At 43.3% G+C, this 18,732-nt stretch overlaps 3 non-coding genes across 3 annotated transcripts; 2 read left to right on the top strand and 1 right to left on the bottom strand.

The window, feature by feature from the left end:
* Positions 1-9,298: 9,298 nt before the first annotated feature.
* Positions 9,299-9,371, bottom strand: TRNAA-AGC. Its single transcript has one exon. It is a non-coding gene; the product is annotated as a tRNA-Ala (tRNA).
* A 5,635-nt stretch (positions 9,372-15,006) lies between these two features.
* TRNAA-AGC lies at positions 15,007-15,079 on the top strand. Its single transcript has one exon. It is a non-coding gene; the product is annotated as a tRNA-Ala (tRNA).
* A 537-nt stretch (positions 15,080-15,616) lies between these two features.
* On the top strand, positions 15,617-15,689 carry TRNAA-AGC. Its single transcript has one exon. It is a non-coding gene; the product is annotated as a tRNA-Ala (tRNA).
* The last annotated feature ends 3,043 nt before the right edge of the window (positions 15,690-18,732 follow it).

The raw sequence follows: 18,732 nt of genomic DNA, 5'->3' as shown, positions 1-18,732 counted from the left end.
TTAGGAAAGCTTATGCCACCAACTTCTTTCTTTCAGCGAGTCTCAAAGGCGCTACAAGATCCCTTTGCACTTTAAAGGAAAGAGTTTCCATCCCTCTGTGCAATGTTGGAAATTTGGAGACTGAAGGGAAAGAAAGTCCATTTGGTGGGGCAGCAGTAACCTTATTGCGACGGGGGGGGGGCAATGCCCTCATTTAGTTACCCCTCCCATACGCCCTGCTTGGTTTGTAGTACTGCAGAGGCTACCAACTAATGATGCAGTCTACTCAAAACATAGATACAGCCCTGTATGGAGTTAAATACTAAAAAGGGGAGAGAAATGGATAAGGAAAACCAGAGTTTTAGTTAGGTTGTCGGAACAGTGTGGTTAATGAATGAATGAGGGAACAACCTGAGCCAGTTAAGGCTTAGTGAGCAAGTCCCTTTAAACCAGTGGCTCTCAACCTTCCTAATGCTGCAACTCTTTAATACAGTTCCTTATGTTGTGGTGACCCCCCCCCAACCATAAAATTGCGGTGTCTCAGTTTCCAAGACTATAGGAAATGTGTGTTTTCCAATGGTCTTAGGCGAACCCTGTGAAAGACAGGTTGAGAACCGCTGCTTTAAACCAAGCAGGTCGTATTACCTAGCAGTGGTATAAAGGCCTGGGCCCTTCCTCGAACAATAACTGTTGCTAACTTGAGGCTGTCATGTTTCCTTCCCCATCTTCATTACATGTCTTGTGGTAGATTGGAGTCACCTTAAGTCAAAAATGACTTGGACCCAAAACGGACAGCCCAAAAAAACTGTGGTGGGGCCGCGCCACCACCATTCATGCCACAGCTGCAGCAACCACATACACCCAGCCCCAGTCTGGGGTACTGCCACGGTCCTGAACCAGGCCACCGAAAAGATGTTATTTTCTGGAAACATGTTGGTGCAGTTTCCCGCCATGTTCAGGGTGTGCCGTTAGTCATCAAAACACTACACTATATAACTGTCATCCTCTGGCCTATGAGGGAGTTGACCAGGCAGGCCCAGCTCCATTAGGGCTAGCCTGAAAGAAGAGACCCCTCCCTCCAGAACTGTCATCCTCCGACCTGCGAGGCAGTTGACCAGGCAGGCCCAGTTCTATCAGGGCTAGCCTGGAAGAAGAGACTCCCTCCCTCCAGAACTGTCATCCTCCAGCCTGCGAGGCAGTTGACCAGGCAGGCCCAGCTCTATCAGGGCTAGCCTGGAAGAAGAGACTCCTCCCTCCATAACTGTCATCCTCCGGCCTATGAGGGAGTTGACGAGGCAGGTCCAGCTTCATCAGAGCTAGCCTGGAAGAAGAGACTCCTCTCTCTATAACTGTCATCTTCCAACCTGCGAGGGAGTTGACCAGGCAGACCCAGCTCCACCAGGGCTAGCTTGGAAGAAGATACTCCTCCCTCCATAACTGAAATCCTCTGGCCTGCGAGGGAGTTGAACAGGCAGGCCCAGCTCCATTAGGGCTAGCCTGGAAGAAGAGACTCCTCCCTCCACAACTGACATCTTCCGACCTGCAAGGGAATTGACCAGGCAGGCCCAGCTCCACCAGGGCTAACCTGAAGAAGAATTGCTCGCCCTCCAGTCAATCTGCCTTGGTCCAGGACTCAGAGGGAAAGAAGAATGTCAGACCTGATCCCCTCTCCCCCTCACCATTCCCTCCTCCTTTTGTGTCATGTCTTTTTATATTGTAAGCCTGAGGGCAGGGAACCGTCAATTGTCCCCTCTGTTGTAAGCCACCTGGATTCCCAGTGACTGGGCGGCATATAAATAAATCCTATTATTATTATTATTATTATTATTAAACCCCAAACATGGCGTGAAACCGTGTAATTTGCCCCATCTGTTTTGGGCCTTGGTTATTGCACTTCAGGTGCAGAGCAGGAAAGAAAGAGTACAAGGAGTTGGAGCATAGAAGAGGGTGAAGAAGGCACTGCTAGTCTGGTGGTGGAGCAGGATTGGGTAGAATGCCATTTCATTGGACCCCTGGAGAACTATATCTTCACAAACTCATAAGCCATGGTAATAAAACTCATAGAATCATATAATCATAGAATTGGAAGAGACTGCACGGGCCATCCAGTCCAACCCCGTCATACAGGAAATCACAATCAAAGCATCCCCGACAGATGGCCATCTAGCCTCTGCTTAAAGACCTCAAAGGAAGGAGATCCAAGGGAGTGTGTTCCACTGTCGAACAGCCCTTACTGTCAGGAGCAGCCCAAACTGTGGCGGATGAAGCCTCCTTTGTTTAGAAAGGTCCTTTTAGCTGGGGGACATGTCATTAGAAATTAAGTCTGAAGTATCCTCAGCGAATAGGTAAAAAATTATACACCAGTTTTTGTGAACAGTTGCCTGATCACTGTAACTGATTCTTCTCTGCAGTATGCAGCTGTAGAAAACAGTCCTGAGTGTCATATTCAGGGATAGCTAAATACAACAAACTCCACAAAACTGCAATACAAGTTGAGTGTCATTCGTCCAGCATTCCAAAATTCAAAATATTCCAAAATCCAAAATTACCCACATGGATGGCTGAAGTAGTGACTGCTTTGTTTTCTGATGGTTCGGTGTATACACATTTTTTTGTCATGCACAAGATATATACGAAGCAAATTAATTTCATGTTTAGATTTGGGTCCCATCTGCTAGATCTCTTGTTATGTATATGCAAATATTCCAAAATCCAAAAATGCAAATTACTTCTGGTCCCAACTGTAAAAAGCACAAAATACATTGTGCAAATTATTTCTGTTCCTGGCTGAGTTCTCAATGGGAGCAGCATGAGATAGAACCCCTTGACACAACCAGCACTTTTGGATCGCCTGTCTCAGACTTAAAAACATAAGCATCATCTGTGACAGTGTCATGCCCAGCCTGGAAGATGGCTTGGAGGACTCAGAGGATGAGCTAGAGCCTCTGGGATCTGAACCTATAATGGAGGAGCCAGAGCCCCAGGGGCTTGAACCTGTAATGGAGGAGCCAGAGGCTGGACCTACTTCTGCTGGAGCAGAGTCTATAGCCCCTCCAGAGGTTCAGCAGTCAAGTTTGCCTGGTGCCGAGGCTGTGGACATGGAGGAGGATCTGGGCAGTGTGCCTACCTTCAATGAGCGTCGAGCAGAAAGAGAGGGCCTTCGAAGATCTCGGAGGCTTTATCAGAAGCGTCTTCGTAATCAGGCACAGCTGAAGGCCAGCTCCTTGCCTTCTTAAGCACCTGGAGCATGTGTGGTTCTTTGCCAGTGGATATCTGACTCTTTTAGGGGAAAGACTCTGTCTCTGGCTCCTTGGCTTCTTGTCTTGAATACCCAGAAACCTTGACCTTGGACTGCTTCATCGACCTGCCTATCTGTTACCCTGAACCTCGGACCATCTGACAATTCTCTTGGTAATCCCTTTTGGTAAAGCTACTGCAACTCTCTAGGACTGTGTAGCTTACACTGACTTTGCTGTGCTGGGAGGGGGTTGCTTGTTTGAGAACTAGCTGCCTTATCAGCCCTTTGGCTGCTTTCCTGGACAGACAGGTCAATGTGGAATAAATTAAAAATCACAGTAATTGAAAATGCAGTAGAAGGCATGTATCATATTTGCATTTCATCAAACATTACAACAACAGAACCCTAATCCAATGTAGAGCATTTTAGAAATATCTCAGCTTTTAAACTCAAGAGATAGGATGCGGATCCATTAAGTACACTAAAACAGTTTACATCGTTAAAATACTAAGAGAAGTATTAATTGGAGAAATCAAGCATTTGCCTTTCTCTATTCAGCATGGAATGACATAAAGAGAATAACCTGGAAAAAAGCCATGATGTTTTCAAAACAAAACAAAAACAAACAACAACATGCCTTTGGAATGCATCATGTTCTCAGTGTATCTATTTATCTTCTTTGCTAATAACATCTGGTTTGCCTTGCAGACTACCAGGCTGATGTGGACAATAATGATTTTTCTTTGGTTTGTCAGGCTCAGTACTGTACCTTTCCCTGGCTGTCTAAGAACTCGTGTTCATTAAAGTTGCAGAGACATGGCTAAACTGCAAATGGTGGAAAATGCAGACTGAAGATACCTGAAAACAGCACAGAGTGCATTCCCAAACCTAAGGTGCAAAGAATTGATTCTTTGCCAGTTTATAAAGCCTTGTGAGCACACAGTTGCCTATCTCTGATTTACAATGATCTCTGTAATAGCGCTTGAACTACATGCATTAATTTAACAATCTTGTTGGCTTCCTAAGAGAAATTTCAGGTAATTTAATCTGAGGGTGTGGATAAAATAATGATATAGACTACAAACTGGATCATTCCCAAATGGGTAAAGTCCACCTGTGATAGACCAGTGTATTTTTCAGTGGATGGAAAGAAAGACAGTGGGCCTGCTCAATTGACTTTTATGGAATAACTACTCATGGGCCTCTACCATATTAGCTAGTGTGGTGCTGTTTGGGCTGTGGATTGCAAGGCTACTATTGCTTCAGTTTTACATTGATGCTCGCAACTGTCCTACTGCAGCTCCACTCTAGTGGAAGGGGATGCCAAAAGTATTATATAGCTTGTTTGGTTTTACTTTAAATGCTCCAGGCTGTAGAGAAAAATATAGCTGTTTTGAAGAGTAACTTCAAAAATAAATTGCTCTTCAAAAGTACAAGAATCCTGTTACAAACTCTGCCCAAAAAACAAGCAAGGTAAACGGGGGCCATGATATAATGAGCGCCAGCAGTATTTCAAGATCAAAAATGGCAACTAGTTTCCTGTTCCTTTGGACCTATCTCCAAACAAAATAAAGATTTTGTTTGGAGACAAGTCCAGAGGAACAGGAAACTAGTAGCCATTTTTGATCTTGAAGCACTGCACTGGGGCTCATTATATCATGACCCTGGTTTGCCATGCTTGCTATTTGGACAGAGTTGTAGCAGAGGTGTGGGAGTAAACATGTGTCTATTATGCACTTCGGTTTTTGTTTCTCTTGGACTTCATACTGAAGTAGACCTGTAAGCAGGACCTATAAGAAGACCATAACAGGTTTTGCAGGGAGTATTTGTGTAATGTGGATCAGGATCAGCAGTGATAGTGGGTTTGGGGTGGGGCAGTTACAGAAGGTTGGGATAATGAGAGACAGTGCTGCCATGGACAGTGGGTGGGGTGGCAGTTTTTCTTCTAAGTAAATAAGCATATGATGGAGGAGGGAGCCAGCTGCCTCTATGTGTATTTTAAACACTCAGAATTGAAAGCAAACATACATATGAGAAGTAATTTAATCTGTGTTTCTTTTAGGAACTTTTGTTTTCATTGATGTGAGTATGTTATTGCTGCTATAAGAGAAGTTGAATAGCACCACAGGAGAACAAATAAGAAGGCAGAGCCCAGGGCATTGGTGTTTGGTTTTGCTGTAACTATGGTAGCACTCTTAAGCTTCTGACAAGCTGCAGGAGTAGCTTTTGCTCAATTATGTGAATGTGTTTTACTCTTCCTGGATTGGACAGACATGCTTTGTTTGATAGTGATATATTTCTAAGTAAATGTACTCATGTGCTGTGTTCCTCGTTTAATAACAACATCTGCATGGGGAGGTTTTCTAACCCCTCCACAACATGTTGCCTAGATATTCAACCGTTGTATTTGCCTCAGTACTTCAGATTTCCTCTCCAAAAGATAAACCCACTTTGAACTAATTAGCAACCATGCTATGGATATGAATCAGTACATTTACAATTGGAATAAGAGTACTGATTTGTGCCAGACTGCTATGCAAGATAATTGCATTAGTTCTATAGGCTCTATTCAATATATATTTACAAGTACTCATTCTTTCCTTGGCCTGTGACCATACTTTTAAACAGAGCCTAAACCTATGGGTTTTCCCAAGTGGGCTAATGTATTTTCACCCTTCAGGTGCACAAACAGACTTCTTATAGGTCCAGGACAGACTACCAGTTTGCAGCGGCCTGGGGCCAATTCTAAGGTCCAAATAGTGCGGTACACGCGTGACATTACCGCAACGCCCCAGGGCACTTCCGACGCCTTTGCAGCATCGCCAGAACGAGCTCCATTTCAGAGCTCCTTTTTGCTGTAGATCATTGCCTTGGGCTGCCCTTTCCTTCCAGTCTGTACCAGGCCATAGAGTTGTCTTACATTTTAATTTGTTCTTTAACTAAAAATTGGAGGGGGGGGGTATTGGAGAAGAAAAATTTATATTTTATATCATACCTAGCAAACAGAAAGACATTCTTGCTTTCAGGTTGCCAATTGGCAGAACATTTTTGTGGGGTGGGGCAGGGTTACGTCAGAAATTAAGAAATAGATCTTAGAATTTTAAACGTACCAATCAGGAGAAACAAACAAAGGAGGTCCATTGATCCAAGATGGCTTTTATTTTACATGCAAATGGACACTGGAATCGTTCAGCCAAACTGTGTCACTGGACAAAACGGAGAGCAGCCTTTTATAGTATTCCCATACAGGAGACAGTGCTTAAGTTTCGTTTCCTAAGAGTAACCCTTCTTCTGAACTTTCAATAACCCAAATTAAAAAAAAGTGTGTTCTTAACATTTAATGAGGACGGAACTCTTTGTCTTATCATTTGGCTCCGAAAACTGATTTGTCTCCCTCTTTGTGTAAGTCAGTGGTTCCCAACCTTCCTAATGCCGTGACCCTTTAATACAGTTTCTCATGTTGTGGTGACCCCCCCAACCATAACATTATTTTCATTACTACATGCAAATATGTGTTTTCCAGCGGTCTTAAGTGACCCCTGTGAAAGGGTCATTCGACCCCCAAAGGGGTCCCGACCCACAGGTTGGGAACCACTGGTCTAAGTCAAGTTGGTCTTGACTTCCAGGTGCACTCTTTGATGCTGCTTCTGTCCAATTTAATTGCTATTATCGTGCCAAAACTCAGAAAGGGGAAGGTGGGGAGAGAAAGTAAGGTGGAGAAGGGGGGCGAACCCAGCCAAAGGAAGAGGAGAGCTGCATGAGAGAAGTTATCAAACTCTTTCAGAATTTATAACTGAGTTTTGCTTTGAAAATACTGTTTCGGCTGCATCCTCACTGCAGAAACAATCCAGTTTGACACCTCTTTGTGCCATGTCTCAATGCTTTGGAATTCTGGGATTTATAGTTTGATGAAATATTTAGTCTTCTCTGTCAGAGAACTCTCTTCTCACAACAAACTACCAATTCCAGGATTCCATAGCATTGAGCCAAGCCAGTTAAAGTCATGTCAGACTAGATTATTTCTGCAGTGTGATTGGTGGTAGATGATCAACCATTTCTTACTCAATAGAAGTAAGAATATTTAACAATAGAAAATAAAATGACTCCCTTCACATCAGCTGCTAAAATGAAGAAAAGCAATAGTGAATATTTGTATGAGAGAACTTGAACACATAGGGCTAACCCTCTCCATCCTCTGGGTGGGTAGGAGGGCTTTTTTTCTAATCTACTGAAGTAGGGTATTTTGTATTGTGACACCACACACACATACATACCAGGGATGGCTCTTACTAAGCAGAGATGGTTGCTTCAGGCAGCAGAGCACAAAGGGAAGCACATCACACATTTTCTCTTAAACAAAGGTCTTTGCTGGCAGTCTGGTGAGCATAGTTGGTTGTTCTTTAGCTGTGGCAGCTACTGTGCTAGAGAAATGGTTGGCATAGGGCTCCCCTGATCTTGCCAGGCCCTTGATATCTTGCTGTGAGGAACCTGTTCAAAAGAAGTGATTGTTAGTGGGATGTCCACGGGGGAATCACCTGTGCTGAATTGGCTAGTGACAACTCTGGTGAGGGGGACACTGTAGCAGTGCGCCTCTTGTGTCTTGAGCAGGGAAAAACTTAGGTTTCCACAGATACAAACGCAAACATGAACACCCATACTTCATGAACACTGATCTGCAAAACCTTTGCATAGACCAGGGGTAGGCAATCTTTTTGAGCCGGGGGCCGGGTTGCCAAACCCAAAAAATAAATAATTAAATATTTTTTTAAAAAATTAAATATATAAATAAACCAGGACAAATGTAGGACAAAATTTTCAAATGGAAGACACTTTTTTAAAAAAAATGGAGGACACACGAAAAAAAAATGGCTGATTTTTTAAAAAATGTTACTAGAAATGCATGTTTCTGAGGCTTCTATAGACAATTGCCCCCCAAAGGCCCCGGCGGCAATCGGTGGCAGGACCAGGCTGGGGCCAGTCCCAAGGCCTTGCCAGGCCGCTTCCGGCCCGCGGGCTGCAGGTTGCCTACCCCTGGCATAGACAATGAACAGTACATCCCAGATGTTCATAGTTACAAAATTTGTTTTAATTTTTTTATTGTTACCTTAATGTGTATTGATATTTAAAACTGATAAGTATATTACAGTGGGCCCTCCCCTTACGTTCCCGATTCTCCCATGTAAGGGAAAATTCACCTATGCTCGAGCCCCATGTGAAATAATTGGGCGTGTGCATGTGGCGGCGCAGTGCGCACACACCACAGGTGCATGCACCATTTTTATTCTCTCTGTGTGGCTTCCACATTAGCTGGAAGCCATGTAAAATGCATCCGCGCATGGCGTGGGTACATTGTACACACAAAGACACATTTAAACTAACTGATTATTAATTCCTTTACAGCAGTGCTTCTCAGGCTATCTGAGCAACATTTCCCCCCTAATGTGTTGGATTTCAGTGCTATTTGTACCAATTGACAACAACTGTTTTTTGCTTTTCTTTAATTTCACAACAGACTGGCTGGTCCACAGGCCACTATTTTGAGTAGCACTGCTTTACAGCATGATTGTATATACAATCCTCCTTCTCCATATTTCCCCCCCCCCCCCCCCGTGTATGGGGAAGAGAGCATATGGTCATTCCTCATAGAAAATTAAGCAGTGGAAGGCAAGCCCACCTATAAGGAGGGCCAACTGTATAACTACACAGAAGTTGCACTGAATTTGTTTTGATTTACTCTAAGGTAAGTGTGTATAGATTAACCCTAGTCCTCTTTATGGAATTTGCATTGTAAGCTATGAAAGCCTTCTTTGATGCAAGCACTCTGTACTGCTCCCATATAACCCTCCCTAAAGTGCTTGGGAGCAGGAAGGTTTGTCTTCAAAACAAAAGCAAAATAATTGTTTTTGTAATACTTCTTGTTCTACATACTCAGTAACCCATGCATTTGCATAAGAAATCACGGACTACTTCCAGAAAGCTAAAAGACCCTACTTTAGTTCTGAGTGTCCATTCATCTGCACAGTAGGAACATGAGCAATAGCTTGGTAATTGAAGGTAACACGTGCATGAAAATAGCACTTCTGGAGAATGCGGGCATCGATCCCGCTACCTCTCGCATGCTAAGCGAGCGCTCTACCATTTGAGCTAATTCCCCTGTTATATATTTTACTTGCTATACTGCTCAGAGAGCTTTCTTTTTTTAAAAAAAATTACCACAGAACTGTAAAGCTCAAGCTATTGAATAGTTTGTGTTCAAATAAACACAAAAAGCACATACTGAAGAATTTTGGCATTGATTCCTTTCATCTGCTCAGTGAATTCTCTACCATCTGAGCTGATTCCCTCCCTTCCCCCCCTTTTTTTTAGCATTGGAAAGTCCATTTAAAAACAGCATCCCTACAGCATTTTAATAAACTAGCCTTTTATTCTTATTTATTTATAATCTCTCTGTTGAAGTGAACAAAGAAAAGCTTGAACTGGAGAATACCTCTCACATGCTATGTGAGCATTCTACCATTTGAGTCAATTCCCTTCACAAAATATAGTGCTCAGCCTTTAGTGAATCATCACCAGCTGCATTTCCCTGTTCAGTGGCAGGCCTCATTGGTAGGAATCCCATTGAAAGTAGCATTTACATGGTTTCAGCCTTCCTGCCAGTTTAGACTGTCTCAGACTATTTGTGCAGTTCTGCATGCAGGTTGCTCAGTCAGAAGCAAATCAGACTGAGTTTAATGAGACTAAACTCTCATGTCACAAATCATACAATTCCAACCAAATTATTACAGATTGTGTTAACAGTAGTCATCTTTTTTCCCATACTCAGTATTCTGGCTTTCATTCAGTGGATGGGTGTCAGTGGGTTCAACTATTACTGGTTTGCTTGCTTGATGATGCAGGCATGCTAATGTTTTATGGGTTTAGTCACATTTGAACTTCAGCTGTCCCAGGACTAAAGAAAGGTAATCCAGATGAAACAAAAGGGATTCTTGCAAATTAGCCGGATGATCCACTAAATTGGAAATGCTGCAGCATCTGTAATGTCCTTATCCAGATAAGATGTTATAATCTATAAAGCCCTAAATGGCTGAGGTTCACAAGGATGGTATCTTATGAGCTTGCCTGTAATCAAAGATCTTCAGACTAGGCACTTCTCTCCATCCCACCACCTCCACAGGTTTGATTGGTGCAAATGTGGGAGAGAGTTTTGTTGTTTGTTGTTGTTGTTAGCTGCCCTGAGTCAATCACAATTCATGGCAACCTTGTGGATGAAACATCCTCAAGCCCCCCTATCTTCCACTACTCTTCTTAGGTCTTGTAGATTCAGGTCTGTGACCTCCTGATTGAATCTATCTATCTGGTGTGTGGTCTTCTTCTCTTTCTGCTGCCTTCCATCTTTCCTAGCATTATTGTCTTTTTCCAATGATTCATGCCTTTTAATGATGTGGCCAAAGGACTGCAGCCTCAATTTAATCATCTTGGCTTCCAGGGAGAGTTCAGGCTTGATCTATTTAAGGACCCATTTTGTTTGTATTTTTGTCTGTCCACAGTATGTTCACTCTTCTCCAGCACTACATCTCAAATAAGTTGATGTTCTTTTTAGTCACTTTATTTACTGTCCAGCTCTCACATCTCTACATGGTGATGGGGAGTACAATGAATTGGATGATTCTAATTTTAGTGCTCAGTTGTGTATCTTTATACTTTAGGATCTTGTCTAGTTCTTTCATTGCTGTCCTTTGCATTCCTAGTTTTCTTCTGATTTCTTGACTGCAGTTTCCTTACTGAACGATATTTTATCCAAGGTACAGGAATGTTTAAATCCAAGTCTATGGTCCTATTTCAAACTATCACTGTTTTCCAAAAAATATTCTCATGTTGGATTTCTTTTCTTGGACTTTAAAGGGGAGAGTGCAATTGTACCTTTCAAATGGTGCTGTTAAATTTAGTTGTCCTGTAGAAACCCAGTAGCAGCCAATTTATGAAGCTACTGTCCCTGAATTGTTTCTATGCTATCTGATGATTATAAGAACTACTATGGAAAAATTTATGTCAGAGTTCACTTTCCCCCGCTCTTCTTACCACACCACTTTCGTTATGTTGCAGATTTTTGTAGACTGTAAGTCTATGGACAAAGACTATATTTAAAAAAAATCCTATGTGAGCTGCTCTTTTGTTGTTTAAAATAAATAAATAGTTTATCCACAATTAGATATACCGGTAGTGCTGTTTGAAATGGTACATTGATGCAAGTGCATCTAGCAGTGGATTAACTGAAACAAGGGCTGCTCCAATACTGCAAAATTAATGCAGTTTGACACTACTTTAACTTCATGGCTCCATCCTATAGAATCCTGGGATTTGTAGTGGCACCAGGGCTCTCTGACAGAGACAGGTAAATATCTCACAAAACTACAAATCTCTGAACTCCACAGCAATGAATCTAGGGAGTTAAAGCATTGTTAAACTGCTTTAATTCTGCAGTGTAGATGTAGCCGGGGATGCTATATCAACAATGTCTGTTGTTTCCTTTGAACCTTTCCATATAATATCAATAAAGGGACATCTTTTTATAGAAGTAAGGCCTGATCCAGACCAGCACTTTGTGCCAGCCTGGCCACATACTAGGGTTGCATGGGGGCAGAGCCTCCACACACCCCACAACCCTAGCACGTGATGAGGGTGTCATCATGGTGGCCTCCCATCTACACGGGGGCTGCCATGATTACATCATGCGTGTGCAGCATCCAAACGGCGCAGCGCTTGCATCACATCTCCGCACCGTCCCAGGGCGCTTATGGCATCCTGGGCATGGCGCAGGAAGGAGCTCCGAAATAGAGCTCCTTTTGGGAGCCGCCTCATTCCCACAGCAACCAAACGGCAACCATGGCTGCGGCTGCTGGGGTATCCAGGGGCATGAAGCCCCAAGGACACCCCATTTTGTCTAGGGTTGCCATTTCACGGTGGTGGGCGGGACTTTCCCACCTCTTGGGGGGCATGCCCAGTCCCGCCCCGCCCTCTCCCCATTCCCGGGTGGCTGCCCGACTGAGCTCCCAGGGTTGCTGCCTCCCTTTGCTACAGTGCTGAGCAAGAGGGCTGTAGCAGCAGCACGACTGAAGCTAGCAGGGGGCGGGGTCTGCTGCTCTGCCCTGCCCCTATTGGCCAGCCCTCTGCTTCCTTATTTGGCATGCTCCAACGTCCAAGCAGGGAGGGCTTTGCACTCAGGCAAGCTGCTTCCCCTCTTTCTCTTTCTCTTTCCACTCCTTCTCCTTGTTATTCTGTTTTTTTCTTCCTCTTCCCCTCCTCTTCCTCCTCTCCTTTTTCTTCCTTTCTTCCCCCTCCTCATCTTCTTTTTCTCTTTGTTCCTATTCTTCTTCTTTCTCCTCCTTTTCTTCTTTCTCCTCCTCCCCCTTCCTCCTCTGCTGTTGTTGGCATTGTTGTTGTTGTGTGCCCAACTCTTTTCTGACTTATGGCAACCCTGCCTCTAGCCCCCTCTCTCTATGCCCCCCTCCTCTTCTTCTCAGAGGTCCAGGGCTTCTCAAGGCTTTGCCCCCATTAGAAAAGAAAAAAGACTTTGCAAGGGATCTGACCCATAAATCTCCCCAAAGTTGAGACATACCTGGGGGGAAAGAGGGGGTGAGGGATTTTGGGGGGGTTGGAGGGGGCAAGGAAAAGGAGGAAGGGGGGAATTGCTAAGAAGGCTTGGGAGTGGGACATGTAGTTTGCAATGGCACATGGGACTGCCTGTGGTCTTTAAATGCTATGCCTGCTTGGGAGTGGGAAATGTAGTTTGCAGTGGCACAAGGATCTGCCTGTGAGCTTGCAAATGCTATGCCTGATTGGGAGTGGGAAATGTAGTTTGCAATAGCACAAGGGTTTGCCTGTGATCTTGCAAATGTTATTCCTGATTGGGAGTGGGAAATGTTCTTGTAGAATTGGGGGGGGGGGGTTGGCCAGAAAGAGAAGTACATTTCAGCCTTCTGTCTTGGAATAATGCCAAAATGTCCTCCATTTTGAGCATGCCTAAGAAACATGCATTTATATTAACATTTTAAAAAAAAGTATCAATTTTTTCATGTGTCCTCCATTTTTAAAAAACGTGTCCTACATTTGAAAATGTGGCCCTACATTTGTCCTACATTTGTCCCGGTTTGGAGGTCCTGACTTATGGCAACCCTAATTTTGTTGCTTCTCCGTGGTCCGGAAAAACTCTGGATTGGGGCTGCAGGGCTGCTGCTGAGGCTGCCCTGCCCCCAACCCGGAGTTAAAAGGGGCACCACAGACCCGCCCCTTTGGAGCAGTCTGTACTGCACCTATGTATGCTTTTTCAGATAATTGTTGGACCCTATCTGCAGCCATCATGCTTGGCTTTAAAATAATCTTCTCCATTTTAATATTTTAAACACATAATGTCAATATTTCATATTTTTCAGCATCTATAGTTTGTTTCTACATGGATTAGTTTGGTTACTTTTGTTTTACGTGATACTCTATCAGCCTTACACAGGCATGTATGGTAGTAAAATATGCTTACTGGACTATTCTGAATGTTGTAGTCAATGTGTAATTTCAAGTATCCACATTTCTATTTGTGTTAAGATTCAGAATAGGAGGAACAGAATGACAAATGGAAATCAACTTCCTCCAGATGTTGTTGTACTGCCCTTCCCAGCATTCCCAATCTTTGGCTATACTGGCTAGGACTCTTGGGAGCTTCTAACAAGATCTGAAAGGCTACATGATTCCTACCCTGGCACAAAGCATTCAATGGTATACTTTTCTTCCTTTAAATTAATCTGAAAGTTTAAGAAGTGTGCTAACATAGCAGTATCCCTAGGTTTGCATCATCACTCAGTGAATGAGAAGAACTGTACATCCAGTAGAAGGGGAATTAGCTCAAATGGTAGAGCGCTCGCTTAGCATGTGAGAGGTAGCGGGATCGATGCCCGCATTCTCCAGGTTTTTCCTTCTTTATATCACTTTTTTTCTGTCTAGCTGCTGGTCTACCATTTTCTTGTCATGCAGATTGCTGTTAAGAAACTACAGTGGGCTCTTGATTCACCAGGGGGAGCTAATGATTCAAAGATCTTTTGCAGATTGCTGTGAGCCACACATTTCTGACTGAAGCACCCATCTGGGAAGAAATGAAAACCCTCCAAGTAGAGAGAGGGGTCAGGAGATGGGAGAGCAGAACAGAAGCTAGCACTTTGCAAAAGAAAGAGCCCTGGAAGTCTCTAGGCTGTCATTTGAAACTGGTTTGTAGAGTTGTCTGTTTGATCTGGTTGTGTTTCTTTAAGTTCCAGGTACAGGATTCAGCCCAACCTAGAATTTCTTATTGCTTAGAGAAGTAAAGAGCACTTCACAGTAATACCCAGAAAGTCCAGTTCCTGTGATGAGTCACCAGAGAGTAGGTGATGAAATGGCATTACCAGGAAGGGGAATTAGCTCAAATGGTAGAGCGCTCGCTTAGCATGCGAGAAGTAGCGGGATCGATGCCCGCATTCTCCAACTTACATTTTCCTCTCTTTCAAGTTCTTAAATTTTTGTGACCCAGTTTGTAGAACTTTTTTTGTCGTTGCAGCCTATTGTGCCAAACACAGAGGGGAACTAGCTCAGATGTTAGAGTGCTTGCTTAGCAGTGGAGGGGCTGCAAGATCAGTGTCTGCATTCTCCAGTTGACAGTTTTTTTGTATGTAATTCAGCATAGAGAATATTCAGCAAGTTGGGTTCTAACTCTTTTATGATGCAGCTTGTAACTTGTGATTGCAGCCTCCTAGGCAGGTTCTATGGGAGGGGAATTAGCTCAAATGGTAGAGCGCTCGCTTAGCATGCGAGAGGTAGCGGGATCGATGCCCGCATTCTCCAAACCTGCCTTTTGTCAAAGAAAAACGCTCTGCTCTCAAGAAGAACTGCCAGTGCTTGAGGCATCTGGAGGAGAAGAGGGATCTAAAGGACTCAGTTCCTTCCCTTGGCCTAAACCAAAAACACAACAGTATGGCAAACAGAAAGGTCTAGGGAAAGTAATCAAAACGTAGCACATAAGAAAGTTTTAATATCTAAAATAGTTAATGAGTGTAGTTACAGTAATTTTCTGGCATCCAGATAAACAGTGTGTGATCAAAGCAATGCACTGTAAGCCTGAAGGCATAGAACTGTCACATTAACAATTTGTATGCCTTTTTGGCCAAAGGACAGTATATGGGAAGATTGCAGTGGGCTTGTGTTGCTAGCCAGAAGCAACAGGGTTTATGTCTGCTCCTGATTCTTTTGTTCCTGCTGCAGGATACACATCCTCTCCTCTTGCTGGAGCATTAGGGTGAGTCATCAAAATTCCTGGCATAGTTGCATGCTCCTTCCCGATAAGACTCTCTATTCACAGCCTTCTCAGCCAGCTTTAAGCAAGGGGAATTAGCTCAAATGGTAGAGCGCTCGCTTAGCATGCGAGAGGTAGCGGGATCGATGCCCGCATTCTCCAGTTTGCTTTTATTATGTTTTAATAGACAAAAGGGAAGATGAGTATTTCTAGAATTCAGACCATAGAATATCAGCATGCAAAGGGATCTTGTTGCACCTTTGGAACTGCTCTACATTTGTTTGTGGTGTATGCCGTTTTAGAAAATATAATTCTTGCCAAGATGCTTATTCTCCAGATGTTTCTACAATATAGGAATTTTAAATTTCTTTTACATTTAATGTCCAGCCTGATACAGTAGGAAAACAATGAACTTTCACTTTAAATAAAAACCTAAAACCAATATAAACGTCTGAAAAATTTGGAATCAATTTTAAAATGATTCAGTGCATCCAAAGAAGTAAAATGTAAACAACAAAAGCTGATGCCAAAATTGTTTAGTCTTAAAATACCACTTCCCTCCCTCCCTCTCCTCTGTAAACTGAAATAGTTAGCCGATTTCAATCATTCTGTGTATGTCAGTATAAGAAGAGCCAGCAGGAGGTAGTAGTTTGAGTGTTGGATTATGGCGCTGGAGACCAGGGTTCAATTCCCAGTGTGACCACAAAACCCACTGGGTGACCTTGGACAAGTCTCATGCTCTCAACCTCAAGGGAAGGCAATGGCAGACTCCCTCTGAGGAAACTTACCGTGACCGGATCACTTTAGGGTTGTCATAAGCCAGAAATGACTTGAAATCACACAGGAACTTCAGTAGAAGACCAACAAATAGGATAGAGGACTCATAGAATCAGAGTGGGAAGAGATCCCAAGGGCCATCCAGTCTAACCCCTGCCATGCAGGAACTCACAGTTAAAGCACATCCGACAGATGGCCATCCAGCCTCTGTTTAAAAACCTCCAAAGTAGGAGACTGCATCACTCTCCCAGGAAATGTGTTCCACTGTCAAACAGTTCTTACTGTCAGGAATGTCCTAATGCTTAGGTGGAATCTCTTTTCCTGTAGCTTGCATCCATTGTTCTGAGTCCTATTCTCTGGAGCAGCAGAAAATAAGCTTGCTCCATCCTTGATATGACATGCCTTCAAATACTTATAAAGGGCTATCATATCACCTCTTAACCTTGGGGTCATACTTATCAAATATGCAGATGACACCAAATTAGGAGGAGTAGCTAATACCCCAGAGAACAGGATCAAAATTCAAAATGAATAGATTAGAAAGCTGGGCCAAAGTTAACAAAATGGAATTCAACACATAGAAATGTAAGGTACTGCACTTAGGGTGGAAAAATGAAATGCACAGATATAGGATGGAAGACACCTGGCTGAATGAAACTACGTGTGAAAGGGATGTAGGAGTCCAAGTTAGACCACAAATTGAACATGAGTCAACAGTGCAATGCAGCAGCTAACAAGGCCAATGCGATTTTAGGCTGCATCAATAGAAATATAGTGTCCAGATCAGGGGAACTAATAGTGCCTCTATTCTGCTTTGGTTAGGCCCCACCTGGAATACTGTGTCCAGTTCTGGGCACAATTCAAAAAGGATGTTGAAAAAGTGGAGCGTGTCCAAGGGAGGGCGACTAAAATGGTGAAAGGTCTGGAAACCATGCCCTATGAGGAACGACTAAGGGAGCTGGGGATGTTGTCTGGAGGTTAAGAGGTGATATAATAGCCTTGCTTAAATACTTGAAGGGATGTCATATTGAGGAGGGAGCTAGCTAGTTTTCTGCTGCTCCAGATTAGGACCTGGAGCAATGGATGCAAGCTCCAGGAAAAGATTCCACCTCAACATTAGGAGGAACTTCCTGACAGTAAGGGCAGTTCAACAGTGGAACAAACTCCCTCGGAGTGTAGTGGAGTCTCCTTCCTTAGAGGTCTTTAAACAGGCTGGATAGCCATCTGTCGGGGATGTTTTGATTGTGATTTCCTGCATGGCAGGGGGTTGGATTGGATGGCCCTTGTGGTCTTTTCCAACTTTATAATTCTTCTCCAGGCTAAACACACCCAGCTCCCTAAGTCTTTCCTTGTAAGGCATGGTTTCTAGATGCTTCACCATTTTGATCGCCTTCCTCTGGACGTGCTCCAGCTTCTCAACATTCTTGTTGAATTGTGTTGCTCAGGACTGGACACAGTATTCCAGGTGAGGCCTGGCCAAAGTGGAATAGAATGGTACTATTACTTCCCCCAATCTAGGCACTATACTTCTATTGATGCAGTCTAGAATCACACTGGCCTTTTTAACTGCCACATCACACTGCTAATTCAATGTTCCTTCACACTACACCATGATAAAACTATGATTCCATTTTGTCAGGGCAACATCTTATGGAATTGGGATTTGAGTTGAGAAAGCTCTAGTGCCTCACCAGACTACAAACCCAAAGTTTCCATACGATGTAGCTGTGGCAGTTAAAGTGGAATTATTCTGCTATAATTGTGTAATGTGATCCAATCAAGATACAGTAAGTGATCACTATCTTGCAATAAATTTTGTCCTCTTTTGATCACCAGCTCGTGTCTCCATTTGAATCATCACTTGTCAGCTTACTACTACAGACTCTTCAGTAGTGACTTCGCATTTCAGAACCAAAAAAGACTTAGAACATTATAAAAATTCATAATTTATCCTTGTAATGGGACCATACACACCTTGAGGTTATCTCTTCCTTACAAAAGGTCCCTTGTTATTGACACCTGCCCTCTTTTTAACCTTTTTAAAACTGTCCCTGGATGACTAAGGGTTAGGGACCCAAGTGTCTTCCTCAAATTAATTCAATATCTTAGGTAGTATGTTTGCCTTTGCTAGAGTGCAAAGAATTCAGAGAAATCTGTTATAACAAATAAGCAGTTCGTCTCCTATTCAGAATGTAGTACTGAGATCCTTTGTCTCTCCCTCCAGCTTCTCTACTGGCTTGTCAGAATACCTCTCTTACTTATGCACTCTTGCTTTTATAGCTTCCAATTCCTCTGCAGCCCCTCCCTCATAGTCTGTTCAGTGACCCTGGTCTAAAACACACTGCAGAAATAATCCAGTTTGAGACTGCTTTCACTGCCCTGGCTCAGTTCTAGGGAATTCTGGGAACTGAAGTTTTGTGAGACATTT

The sequence above is a fragment of the Sceloporus undulatus genome, chromosome 4, assembly GCF_019175285.1.
Source record: "Sceloporus undulatus isolate JIND9_A2432 ecotype Alabama chromosome 4, SceUnd_v1.1, whole genome shotgun sequence".
Classification (NCBI taxonomy): domain Eukaryota; kingdom Metazoa; phylum Chordata; class Lepidosauria; order Squamata; family Phrynosomatidae; genus Sceloporus; species Sceloporus undulatus.
This window is presented reverse-complemented; position numbering and strand designations above follow the sequence as displayed.